Raw genomic sequence first — 15,698 nt, 5'->3', positions numbered from 1 at the left:
ACCTAATCCTGATCAAAATATGCAGTTTTCCTAAACCGTAATAATACCGATACAGCAATAACAAATCGTCCAACGCCCGATAATACAACTGAAAAACGAAATATTGCAAAACAATACATTAATTGGCATTTTTAAGGGACGTTGGGTGTATAATAACATTTTAAATGTTAAAACAGAATTTTAAAAAGAAGAAACTGTGAAATCAAAGAAATTATAGTAATAATTTTATAATACATATGTATAACGTCAGTTATTAATTGTATCTGCAGGGCACAGAAGCGATTATTGTGTTTTATTAACGTACGTATATAAATATAATAGGTACATAATAGGCATAATATTGATAGTCTCAATGCTAGATAGTTATAAGTAAAGTAATTGTTTTTTGGTAAGACTATGATAACATGCAATATGAAAAGATGCGAGACGCAAAGCGTCATATCGACATCCGGTCTAGACGAAGCACGTTAAATCAAAGCTATTTACACGAACCTTATATAATATAATATAATAATAATAATATAGATTAAAGAACAAAAAAAAACAAAAACCTTTTTATACAGTTAGTAAAGTTGGGTACAAATATTATCGTTGGACCTATCATACATATAATATCAAAATATGTTTACAAATATGTTACAAGTCGTTGCCACAGTTTGGAAACAAAAAAAAAAAAATCATATTACCTATGTAAGGAATATAAAACAAAATCGCAATAACGATATTAATAATTATAGTAATAACAATAATTATTATTATTATTATTATTATAATACGAGTATATTGTATACACCATGACGTATTATAGAGGTACCTATTTGGCTATATTATTCTTTGATACAGAATAGTAAAAAATTGTCTCGCGGGCGCGTGGAGATATAATTTCGGCATAGACATTGAACGGACAAGGACGCGGACCTCGGCGATCTCCCCCACCCATCACACGTTTACTCACCCCCCCCCCCTCACACACGCACACGCACCCGGACCCGCACAAGCTGCCGGTTTTTCGCGAGCCTTCGGCACGTATAATATTATACGAATCTTCGCACGCGAGGCGGCGGGGGACACCCTGTATGGTAATTATTCACGTGTGTGCCACCGCCGCCGAATCTGACGAATATTCACGACCGTCACCCACACACACCTGCAACGGACGTGTACACGTGTGTATACATACACTTACACACACACACACGATCGTCCTCTCACCGCTCCGCCGCCGACACCGAACGGCCTTGTCGACGTGAAAGTGATCCGGCCGAAGGCTGCGACCTTCTTTTGGGGTCATCCGTTTCGAAAATATCAATTTTATTCGTTTTTTTTCTTTACCTTTAGGAAAAAAATTAATATATTCCTTCGGTTTCTTTTCGTCCACCGGTTTTTTTAGTTTTGTCTATAATATATTATTGGTGTGTCTCGACAAGCAAAACACGGCGAATTTCGCCGCATGCGCGTTCACTATAATAGTATATCATTTATAGGTACGCGATGTTAAAAATATTTTGATTTTGAGTAGAACACGTTGCCACGTGAAATAGGTGTTATATGCAATCGACATAATGCGTAAAATACTAAGGTGACGTGTATGTTTTTTTCAAATCTTCGGTTCGAAGTATCTTACATGGTGATTTTATACGCCCACCGGAGTTTTTGAATGAAAAACTATTCAGGGGCTGCAATATTGTTATTATTCACACCGAATATACATAGGTAGATATAGGTCTATAGAGATATCGTATTATTATTATTACTTTTGTTAGGTATTTAAAGGACAGTTCCAAAATGCCCGAAAAATCGAGACACTTATACTTATACGAAAAGAAAAGCCCAACGCACGAAACATGATGGTTTTCCGGCACCCACGATTACTATAGTATTTTATGTATATTATGTTCACTTATACAGCTGTTATAACATTATGACTGATTTTCAAAAACTATCGATCGGTATGAGCGAAAAATTCTAGTTTTCAGCGTAGTATATTATTGTAATATAGACTTGCTATATATGCTGACATTTGAATACAAGGTTACCAATCATTCTATGAGGATGATAACATAACATATTATAATATTTTATAGTGTTCCTGTACCGCACGACTCTATAAAAAAATAATTACATCATTGATTTTCTGCACTTTAAAAATCTCAAAAGCAGTTATTTCTTATAAGGAACTGATCGGCTTTATGGGGTGGTATGCTGCCACGATGGTGACATTCGCCGCGGTATTGTTATTGTTATTTCTTATTATTATATACATTACTTTATGATACTTTCGAGCCGGATTCACTGCGGGGTGAATCGGGTGCAGTCAGTCGCTGTAACTTTGTATGCAATAATAATGTATATTATTATTATTATAAAATGAATAATTGTGATGGTCCGCCGCACGTCAAAAGAGCTATATACTATTTACCACGGCGGTGCAGCATAATATTCTATCCGCTTACATTATACACAAGCACCCTCGTCAACGCTTGTATAGAAATAATAATAATAATAACAATATTTATACACAAAAATATCAAACTCTAGTTGTGCAACGACTCGTTGTGGTCGCGCGACCGCCGCGCCGCCTCATCGAAAAGTTCAATGGCTTATCGCAGTTATTATTATTTTCTTCACCGCTGCCGCTACCGTCTTTCCGCGCCCGTCTGGCACGGTGGTGTGCACAGGTGACGCGACAGCGCCGACCGCCCACGATCTCAGCCGCCGACGCCGCCGGCACCCCCTTTGCCGGGGAGGGTCGTCGAACCTTGCGACATCCCTTACTCAACACAATATATATACATTCACTATGCTACTACTACATCTATCAGTGACTATACTACATAATATCCACCCTCTTGACAGACAAACGACTACCTAACCCCCCCTGTACCCCCAACTCAATCACAATGCGGATGTTTTTTAATAATATTTAAACAGAGAAACCTCCTTTGACGGACACCTCCATATAACGGATGGAATTTTGGAACGGCGAAATGTGTACTCACTGTATTTATCCTCTTAATAGTGGACACTTCCAAATAGCGGACAAAATTAAGCGACCGAGAGTGTCCGGTATTTAAAGTTTTCACTGTATTATATATTGGACGGTGTACCCGACGAGAGTTTTGTTTTTCTGTCCGTTAATATTATTATTTATTTTCCTTCCTCCCCCCCCCCCCCCCATACACACACCATTTTGGCCAGACGAAAATATCAACTTTTATTTTAAATACATTTTATATCGCATCACAAACTATTATTGTGCGTGTGAAAATTTGATCAAATCTATATTACTATTGCCATCGGTGCCTGGTGGCAAATATATAATACTATAAAATAAGCACAAATAATAATATTATAATGCATATAATATAAGTATTAAGAAGGGTTTAACGAACCCGGGAAAGTGTTGCGCCGTGGTGCCAGTTACTTATACGGGGGCGACAACCGCGGTTAGGTGTGTGTTAAGGGGTTGTTGGTGCTTATCGTTACTATATCCTATTGTATGTAATTCGCAACGAACATAACACTACCAATATATAATTATCTAATTTATCTAATTTATCAAATGACTAAACCAATACGAATTCGAATTCGAATACGTAAAGCGCGCCGACACGTATACAAATTTTTTTTTTATTAATAATACCCTCGGCAACATGGGCCATTGGGTTTAAAGTGAGAAATATATATAAAAAAAATTACATGAATTATATCTTTATCTAAATTATACTAAATTTTGGTCAGAAGATTGGCGGCTGTGATGAATTGTATGATGTTGGTAATGGATTGAGGATTATTGTTTAATATTTCTAAAAGTGATGATTCGGGCAGGTTGAAGCTTGTACGGATACTAAAATATGTTCGGCAATCGGTGAGGATGTGTTTAATGGTTACCTGAACACCGCAGGTTGTGCATATTGGAGGCTCTTCCCTGGACATTAGAAAACACGTATACAAATTGTATATATATACATATATACGATAATATAATATATTAAATATACTCAGGTGTATGGGTAACAAGTACTGTACATACTTGTATATCCAAGTATCATAACAAATGCACCGTGCGTACAGTTCACTGTGACCCGGACAACTTATTCAATATGCTGAATATAATTTGCCCTTTTTTTGATAAAATTTAATTTTAAACTGCTCATCTGTTAAAAAGAATATTTTATACACAATTTATTTCAAATATTAATATATAATACTAATGTTTCTTTATTATGCTTTTATCAATTTTGACTTTTTTAAATTACTACATTGTTTACAAGTTTTTTCTTCTTCCGGAAGTCTATATACACAATATATATTTGTTTATTCATTCTGTTACGATGTGAATCAGTGTACATATATATGCATAAATATTCTACTAATATAACAATAAGTATAAATGGACGTTAGAGATGCATAAATATTTGTATTTAGAAATCACAAGAATGTTTTCATTCGCTAGTAACATAATATGTGTGTTTGACTGAATAAACTTTCAGTAGTGCATAGTACTATCTACCTTCTAACTTATAATTATCCATAGGTATACGATTGAATAACACATAAACTAAATGCAACCGAGCACGAATCGTTTAAGGTGTCCTGACCGACATTTACATTAATATGTTGCTAACGTGTTTTTGATTATGATTACAGTTATTAAAGAAAATAATACATATTATATTTAACACGACAGTTGATATTTATCCAATGAAAAAATTTGAATATGTAACAAAAACTTGGTATGAATATAAATCAGGAAAAATGTCACAACATAATTATCTAAAAACGGTTGGATTCAAAACTCGACTATAAGAAATGATAATACACATATATTATTAGGTATTATAAACCTTTTATACGTCACCATTAAATTACAATTTTTATCATATTGTAATAATAATTATAATTATTCGTCATTCGTCATTCGTATTTTATACCATCGTTAAATCGTCAAATTTGTTTTTTTTATATATACAATTAAAATCGATAATTTTATTTATTTAGCATACCCTGATTTGTTAGTTTGTTTTAATCAAATATCATATATTCAATTATAAATTTCATTCGCGGAATGGTTGTTTTCTATACTGGTGTCGTTGATTAATCAAAAATGAATAATTTATCACATTTTATTGATCAATTATTCACAAGATCGTTACGATATTTTAAGTCATTTAATTAATCGTATATTTTGCACTATACATATTATGTGTAATAAAATATTCACGTTCCAAAGACTTTATATATAGCTACTTCTTGTCATCAGATTCATGGTAATACGAGAGAGAACCGAACGAACCGGACTGGCGTAGCAATAATAATAATATAATAAGAACAACAATAATCGATACGTACATCGTAATTTATAGCGTTTTTATTTTTTCATTCAATCTACGTAGGTATATTAGAAAACACTGGAAATCGGTGTTGCGATTATAAAAATATAATATATTATAATCGTTATTCGCTTAATTATTATTTATCAGCCGACTACACGAGCGTTTTTACCCGTGTCAAAATAATGATATACACATTACACACACTCATACATATAATATTAAATGTAGTAATATAGCTGCAGCCGCAAGCTGCATGTTCGTGTTTATGCACTCACGCTGTCCAACTACGTGCCGCCATATATTGAAAACGTTTTGCCAAAATATAATCAAGATACAAACGATTTTCGAGTGTACCTATACTCCATCCCCCGTTAAAAAAAAATATTTCTACTATATATATATATATATATATGACTTAAGTCGTGTGTATACACAAAACACAACCACCCACTCTCATGCACACACAAACACACGCAGAATACAGAATGATCGATATTTAAGAGTTTATTCAGGCATCGTTTTGAAGATTTTAATTTTTTTAGAGATAAAATTTTAAGTCATTTAAAAATAACGTTTTTGAAAAAGGAAATACATTTTTTATTCTTATATTTTTTTTAAATTTTAACTTTTTCGAATGGCAAGGCATACATTTTTAAACTCATATTCTTAATCAAAATATTTCTCGGAGTTCTTCGATATAAAACCGACCAATAGTTTATTAATTAGGATGGTATAAGTATTTATAAAATTAGGATGAGCTATGAATCATAGCTCATCATCATAGCCTATGATGAATGCGCGGAGTAGTGCAGAACTAACATTTTGCGAGGTACCCCCCCCCCCCCCACCCATATGACATTAGGTACACTTTAAATACTTATTACCTATACTTGCAAGTAAATATGTAATGTTTTTATGTGTTGTAAGTGAATTTTTTGAGAAAAAAAACAGCAAACCAAAAATTTTACTTAAATGTTTACACAAAAGTTGATAGAAAATCTTTATTACACTTTTCTGAATTGATAATATGCTCTATACAAAAGTATAAAATTGTTATCAATATAGTTTTCAAAAAATGAAGGTTTCACAGTTCAATTAACCCAATCATCTATAATATGAAGTTCATATTATGAACTCTCAGATTATTCGCTTTATATTACTCAATATTCACGTTTTATTATTATTTTTTTTAAGTATAAAACAATAAACATATTTGAGGTATACAATAATCGTATGCACTCACGCTTCAGTCAGCAACAATATAAATGTCTTCGAGTTTGTTTCATGTCTAATTGATTTTCAGTCATGTTGGAATAATGGCACACTTACAATTCAAGTCGTTCACCAAATTCATAATAAACAATAATATTAAAATATCGACTCGATAACAAAAAGCTGCGGTGGATTCATTCCAGTGCAAAATTCACATCGCAAGTCCAATAATATAATATAACCATTCGAAAACGTTAAATATTTTAAAGTTACCTATATATATACATAATACATACAATATAATATGTTTTTATAGATATACCTGCCTACTTACCACGACATAAAAGCATGATAATATTATAACGTAATGATATATATATTACGAATGTGACCTGCCGGACGAGTTAGGTTAAGTTGACGAGTGCTCGATGATTATATATTATTATCATTATTATTATTATGTGCACGCGTAGAAATTGTTTATCGTTTTATAATACTGCAAGTTTATGCATCCCAGCCAAAATTGAATTATGGCATAAAACGAGCGTTAGTTCGATTTTTTCATCTGTCTGAGGTGTATACAAAAAACGCTTTAGTTTCAATTATTCCGAAACCTGCAATTATGGTAGATTCATTTTAATATCATCTAAAGTTATTATAATTATTATAATGTTAAAATCATATAATTTGCGTGGACAAACATGGTTAGGTGACATATTATACCTAAACATATAATTTATATTAATATATTTTATAACAATACAAAAAAAAAACCTACCTGCTAATATAATATTACATCAATATAAGTGTATTCGTTTGTTTGATCGGTCTAGAGAGAACTGATTCTATCAGATTATCTGATGGTATAAAAAAAAATGTTGACTATCGTACGAATGGGACAAGTATGTAGGTAATGGATAACAATTAGTTTTTTTTCTCGCGGTAAACAGCGAATAATATATATTTTAATAATCATTATTTTCAATCAAGAGTCGAAAATTGTCATAATTTTTCATTCGATATCAACAAAATATTTAATAATTAAAATATATAATACACACCGTATAATATATTATTTTTGATGGTCATCATTTCATCAATATAATACATACGACAAACAAAATAAAATATTTTGCACATCGTATTATTTCAAACTATTAACTATTTATGCATTATTTTACATTTAAAACAGAACTGAAAATATTTTAATGCCACGCATACATAATATTAAATGCACTAACCTTACTTAACCTAAATATCAATCATACTAACCTAACACGCGCGTCTTGTGCGGATGATTAGCTGATACGCATAAGACATTGTAATAATATGCATATAGGTACGAATATAAAAAATAATATGAGTTATGACTATAATACTATACCATTACATAAGAAAAATCATCATACATTTAACTAGAGAATCGCGTGGGTAGTGATAAGCGTGAAATAATAAAAAGTAGGTACCTATACATAATATAGCGCGAAGTATACACGTCTATAATATACACATGCGATAAAAAAGAAATCTAAATGTTTAAATGTTATTTTTTTTTTTCATTTGCTCGGGGTGTATATTGAAGTAAAGAAAAATTTTCATTTTTATATACCATACGACGCAGTCCAAAACATTATTTCATTTCGTTCTGAACAATTATAAGAATAACTAACAAATATAATATTCAATAGGTACTCAATGTTATTGGGACAATAGAGTTTAATAAAATTGTGCACTTAACAATTCAAATAACAATAAATATAAAACTATACTTTTATAGTTAATGGTTTTAGTGTTTGAGGGTGTGCACCATTCCTAAAATATTACACCAAAACAAGTCACGATTGTTTTAAATATTTGTTTTCATTAAATAATTAAAATTGTAAAGGTACTCGACTACCCGATGTAAGTACCTGTTATTTTATGATCATAGTTTAAAAAAAAACTCGTCCGGTATCCCTTGACACTTCGCCTCTTCATTATTATTGTATAGGTACGTCTATAAACTAAGTAGTAAAGCCGTAAAGGCAATTACTAAATATTCATAGTAGTATAATAACTAATAAGCAATATAACAAACACTAAGTAGTACAAATACAAATAAATTTAAATAAACTATAATATTATTATGATACAATCGATACTTTATTTCGATAAGTTTTAAGTATATTAATATAACTTATACATAATAGATACTTTAATAGGTCTTAATAGGAACTCAACGTTTCAGTGGAGTAATTATAGGGATTAGTTATGCGAGGAAACGCTATACATCTAGGTATATATGGTTTTTTTTTTTAATTTAGTACCGTAAAATACTTTGTTTCACTTGTATGATACCCAAATAATTCTGCTATTGCATATAGGAGACTTATACAGGGCCATTTCCCCAGCCCTCGAATCCAATTTTCCAATTTTATTCTTCAACCCTCGTTTGAGGTGACTATACAAGGGAAACATCTGACTAAGATAATAAACCGACGAGCTGTATATAACAATAACGTATCTATGTATGATATAATACATCGTTGTTTCTTGACGGTAAATAACATTTAGGTAATTAATCGAATATTATCAGTGTCTGCATCACCAACAAATTACACAAATTACATCTGGAAAAATTCTGCAACGGAGATACACGCGCTCTCGTGTCGCAACGATTCGATTTCATATATTATATTATAGCCCCGTGGTCGCCATGGATACGCGAGCGCGTTTTAAAATCATAATAATAATATATATGTGGTACATACTGTTTCCGACGACCTCGGTCAAAAGCATTCGTGTTGCGACCGCCGCCGTCGTCGTCGTTGCACCCACTTGATGATATTATATTATTATTTATATATATATATATATACTATGGGCATATATACTCAGCCGCCGCCGTCATCATTCTAAATACACCGCACGCTAAGCAGTGTCGAGCTTACTCAATTAACAACTTTATAATATTATAATATTATTATTTTGGCTCATTTAGCCGACTCTTCGTCGCTATAGACTTTATGTACTATGGCTATACCACCTATGTAGGCTTTATTATAAGTCATGAACCATGGATTACAATATTGGACTTAAATAATTTACTTACGTACTCTCACCCATTCAACCACGGATGGAATACTTTTTTTGTTTAACCACGAGTACCTACCCGAAAACTGACACGCCGACACTGGACATTTGAATGATAAACCTTTTCGCTCACACCAAAACACGATAACATAATAACGTATAACCTAATATTTTTATTTTAATCATATCTTTATAGTATAGTTATAATATCACCTCCCAACATTTAACAAGCTAGTCGATACTTTTTAAAAATAATTTCGAACTTTGACCTACATATTATTTTAAATTTAATATATTCCTGAGCAGAATATTTTTCTTGAAATTTATAAAATATAAATACCTATTGACTATCGAACCGACAGTTGATTATTTACCTGCAAGCATTTAAAGTTAAGTCAAACATGGAGTTTCAACAATTCCACAACAAATGTTTTAAAGCACCTGCAAACTGTGTGTACTTTAAATGTTTATATATAAAATTCAGGGTTCAGTACCTATTTGTTGTTAATACATAGAATTTCATAAAAATATTCCGCGTCTAAATTGTATATAAAATATTATACAGGGGGTGTTATAACAGTCATTTGAAAAAAAAATAATAACCTTAAAAATCATTATATACGTCAAATTGACATCGCACACATAATATAGGTGCGAGTGCTAAGGTTAAGAGTTGTTATTGTAGATGACGCACAGTATGTAAATAATTATAGGGGTACTTTCTGTTTTGTTTTGCAAGTATACAACATTTTACGTTCAGTTTGGTTTTCTGAAATGTTTTCAGTTATGAATTAAAATTATTATTGTGGTATAATAAGTAATAACAATAAAATAATTTATTATATCGTGTTTTATATTAAAATTAAATAGGTACGTAAACGGTTTTATCTTGAAATCTGAATCTAGTTTCCTTTATTGATATGTACCAGAATGTAGCATATCATATATAATATTAAATGTACCTTCAATCCATCTATGTGTAATGTTAGATAATTATATTAATTATTATGAAAGCTACGCCGCTACAGCCACACAGTATTGAAGCATAAATTATATGTTATCATTTTTATACGTTCTGTGGTACAATTACATACATTATAATTTATAAGTCATTAAAACGAAAAAAAAAACATCTTGGAAAGTTTTTTTTTCATAAAAAATGTACATTATAATTATTGTAAACTTACGAATTTTAACATCAATTCCTCAAAGATAAAATATTCCACAAAATTTGCAGAAAACTCAGGTTTTACAGATAACTTAACGAAAAAAAAACTATTTTGATTATCCCATTTAATCCTTGTGGGTGGAATTTGATACGCACAGGTGTAGTCATACAATTTTTTTTTTATTTAAGAAAATTTACAATCTATATACAATTTATATAATAAGTAAATATGATGAAATATATTACAGGACATGAAAATCTTGAGGGAAGGGAGTGTCCAGTGACACTACTTCCAATTTAAACTCAGTGGGGAGGTAACTTAAAAATAGCACTAGGCATTTTTTAATAAATCACACGGCCATTTGCGTTTGAGGCGACGAGGGGGGTTATCAGGGATTGTACAAGAAGAAAGTTTAGATATGAGTGGTGTTTGGATGGTTAAAGGTATTTTTATGAAATTTGTTAAAATTATAAGAGGCAAATGTGGATATTGGTGGTATGTTAAGATCATGATGTAGGGTGCTGTTGCTGACGTACCGTCATACAATTTAAAGAAGAATTTCAACGATTCAGGTTTTGCTTTAAATAGTTAATAATATTACAATAAATAGGTCGGGACTCGGAATACAAATGAAGTGGTGACGATTTATTATTGACCAACTGGAAACTGCACACGCGAAAAAAAGGAGACGTGTTTGTATATACAACTATAGCTTATTGTATTTGTACAATTGTACCTATACACACAATATGAATATTACAATGAAAATAAAATTTTTTTTTCACAAGCAATACAGATGGCCTTTAGATGGCTTGCCTACACTTCGATTTAAGGTCCATGTCTATAAGGCACCCCTTGTACAAAATTCAAATAGATTTTAAAATGATTAAGCACTAACGACGAGATAAAAAGCACTAACGAAGCACAAACAATCACCCAGGGTTTAGACCCGAAATTCGAGGAGGGGGGGGCTGGAACATGGACCTCGTAATTTATATATTAGTATAGAACGCTAACACGTCATGGGTACTTTTAATACAGGGTAATTCACTAAACATGGCCTATTATTATCTTTAATACCCAATGAAATGATGAAATTAAATTTTTTAAAGGAGTAAACATGCTCGGTGAATCACTCTGTATAATACGGAATACAATTTAACCCATCCTTGTATGATTATATACAATATACACATTACCTATACCTCGTTCCGTAAATACAAAGAGCTTATACATTATTTAACATTATATATTATTAAACGCGTACCTATAGCCTATAGGTACTTATGTGGACACATCAAACGCATCACACCGACTTGCTGTTTTTGAGAAATCAGTATCCTCTCAATACCTATATACATATATATCGTTTATTTTTAGATCAAAGAACGAAATACGTTTGATTTTTTTTTTAATAAAAATGGTGCAGTAAGTTACACGCACATACTATTTGTGGTTTCAATTTCAAAGCGCACAAAGGATCGGGCATGGTAGTGTCATTTGTTAATAATTATTAATATTATTATCATCTATGTAATTCCATCAATATTTGTTTATTCTATTCGGTTCGTATGATGATTTATTTATGGTGGTTAAGAAATATTATACCAACCAGTGAAATGGAAAAATCTTGCAAGCGCTCAATCGATTAATAATTTATAATCGTAATATACTTATACATATCAATACAATATTATTCTCGTTATTTCATCCGCCAGGATGTTTTTATCGACCAACGCATTATCGATGCTGCGGGAATACGCGAAATACATCTTTACAGCTTAAAAAACGCACATAGATGGGCGCAGGTCGAGGGTATATTATAAGAAAAGGCTAATTATCGGAAATCAACGTCGGCGATTTCAAACGGAAATGTTCACGATTAAAATGTATTTAGACTTTAAGCATAATATAATATGAAAATATGTAATCTTCGTAGTCTCGAACTTTATCCTGCGCGGATAATGATTATTAATATCATTACTGTTACTAGTTAATAGGTACTTATAAAAACATTTGTTTTTTAAATTATTTTACGCATACCTACATAATAATATACGTCGTTTCATACCGAAAAAATTGATAAGTTATCAGAAACTAACTTCTCTGTAATATCAATTATAATATTATTGTTATTATAATATTATAGGTAGAAGTAGGTATATACTATAAATAATGTATTGCCAATCAATAATTAAAGTTATAGGTAAAACATAATAATACTATGTGGTTAGCATCATTGTATGCCGTTATATATATATATATATATAGAAAGTTGGTAAAATCTGTTACAATTTCGTTAATTAATGAAGCGGTTCGTGGAGAAATGAAAAAATAAATGAATACAGCGTTCAGCAGTTCGTCGGATTTTATTCCAGGGGATGCTGCAAGTGGAAACAGTATTACGATCGTGCATTTGACGTTTAAAACGTGTACAATAGTAAATAATAAATATGAACCAGAATCATTAAATATCATAAGAACGCTACACTGCCGCCACTCGTCTGCACAAATTTAGGTCAATATTAGCGACCACAGAATAGACTCGCACTCGAAAACATAATAACATTAAAATAGGTATCTATATGTAGGTATGTTTCAACGAGGAACGCCGACCAATTAGCCCGAATAATCGATTGTCTCTAGGATGAAAAGAAAATATATTAAAATAATTTATACCAACCAATAACGCGAAATAATAATATTATTTCTATATTATAAGAAGTACCTATAACAACACACATTTTTTATAAATGAACGCGCAACTTCGACGGTAAATTCTTTAAATTTCTCTGAAATAACCCACACGCTTACTTTACAATTATGTCTACGAGATTCTCAGCAATGCATATGAATATAATATAATTTTACAGGAATCACGAAAACCTAAACATTTAATGAAATCCTCATTTAATTCAACATGGAAATAATTATTTCTATTAATTTTCGTCTGCGGGTCAGATAAATTTCGTCCACGGGCCACCATTTGATGATCCCTAAAGTTTGCTGCAGTAGTAGACGTTCATTTTTTCGGACTACTACTTTCAGGGTAATTTATGGTACCTATATAGGTATACTCGTATACTGTATGTGAGGTTTACTGTCTTCTGTTAAGTACCTATGATCAAGTATAAAAAATACCAATTGCTTGTTTAAGACTTGAAAACAATAACTATGATTATACATTCTGTTTTGTGAAACAGCCTAAAAGTCGAGGGTAAAAAACTATTAATATTTTTCCCCCCAAATCTTATATTTTGAATTACCTGCACAACAAAAACAATCGGTCTGTATATATGAATATAATATGATCGTAAGCCTACACACGATTACGCAATAATGCGTATTTATATATTATATTCATTATAATGATGATGACGATGATAACAACAATAGTGTAGTCGGGGGCCGCACGGGTCATCTGGCCGGCGTTTTAACGGGAAACGTCTTTCGCGAGCAGCCGACGGACCCGAATAAAAAAAAAGCTCTTCGGACCCGTCCGGATCGCGGCATCATCACTTATCGCGAGCGCGCGCGTGAGAGAATATTTTACTGAAAAAAAAACAAACAACTATACGGCATTGTTCTAATCTATATCGTACATTTGTACAATTAACTTAATTGGACCCCCGGCATCATTATAAAAATATTATAATATTATATTATTATACCTCTTTTATTTTAGAATATCCATTATCCGCCATGTTACCGCGCTCTTGGCTCATACACTTTAATATTATTATATTACAATATACTATACAAATGCGTGAAGAACAATGCGTATTATAAAGACGCAACTTCGGGACGGTCTCGTGAAAGAAGCTAAATTTACCACCATCCGAATAATTCGGTTTGTGACGCGATGCACAATATTAATGCATTAAATCATGTTTTCGTAAATATTCATACCTATACACAATATGGATTTATAAATAATGTTATTTGTTATATCGAATTTTATGTTATTACTTACTTCATTATTTGAATCAGAATTATCTAACAGTCGATAAAAATATTTTACTTATATTTTATATAAACTACAGTTACTTTCAGTTACTCTTTAACCATATAACTACGACTACAGTATTATTACATTCAGATTATTAATATATAGAACGGACTATGGTAGCAATGGATGTTTTTCAGCTTTTAAGATATACAACTATAAATAAACTTTAGTTCAATAAGCTACATTTTAGAGAACTTACTTATTACTTAATAAGTTATTACTAGAAAAAACTTATCCATTGCCTAGCCATGTGAGCAAGTGACTACGTCACGTTAATCCTGCAAGACTGCTGCGGTATGTAATATCGTCACAGTCTGGAACATTCATAATCGAAAATCGTAAGTACATCTCTTAAGTACGTCGTTTTTGGCGGTGTTGCAAGAAATCGTCTTTTAAAAAATAAATGTCATATTTTGGAATAATTAAAGTCACGGATGTTAGTAGTCATCACACCGCGTTAACGTTTAATTAAATTTCGTTTTCGAATAATTAGTAGGCAGAAAAACAAATACCGCCGATTCACTACGGTCGCATTGAAGGTACCGATAAGTGGCTGCAGTAAGTACATATTAAACATATATATATATATATATATAGTTAAACCCCAATCCAGTTAACCGACGAGTGTATATTATACGCCGTTTAGTGTGAAAACCGTGAATGCCGTTACATTAATAATAATAATAATATGATATCACACCAGTTATAGAAGACCAAACCAGGTGAAAGTTTTTCTGCGATTACTTTCACTGACGGCCGCCGAATAATCCCAACTGTGCAGAATGCGAACCGGTAGAGCAGGCGGCGACGGGCATAATATCATTCTGGTTTATTTTCTTCTTCTGCGGCGCACGGAGAAAGTACCGTTATTCAATTTTCCGCCTATATAATATTAAGGGG

General features: G+C 31.7%; 1 protein-coding gene across 3 annotated transcripts in view; it reads left to right on the top strand.

Annotated features, from left to right (window-relative positions):
• LOC107173361 (uncharacterized) overlaps positions 1–15,698 on the top strand; it is a 121,257-nt gene that overhangs the window by 16,802 nt on the left and 88,757 nt on the right. The gene's annotated exons all lie outside the window — the stretch shown is intronic.

Source organism: Diuraphis noxia, unplaced genomic scaffold (assembly GCF_037042655.1).
Source record: "Diuraphis noxia isolate RWA-SAM2 unplaced genomic scaffold, SU_Dnox_SAM2 contig0004, whole genome shotgun sequence".
Taxonomy (NCBI): Eukaryota; Metazoa; Arthropoda; class Insecta; order Hemiptera; family Aphididae; genus Diuraphis; species Diuraphis noxia.
Note: the sequence above shows the minus strand (reverse complement) of the source record. Positions and strands in the feature narration are given on the sequence as shown.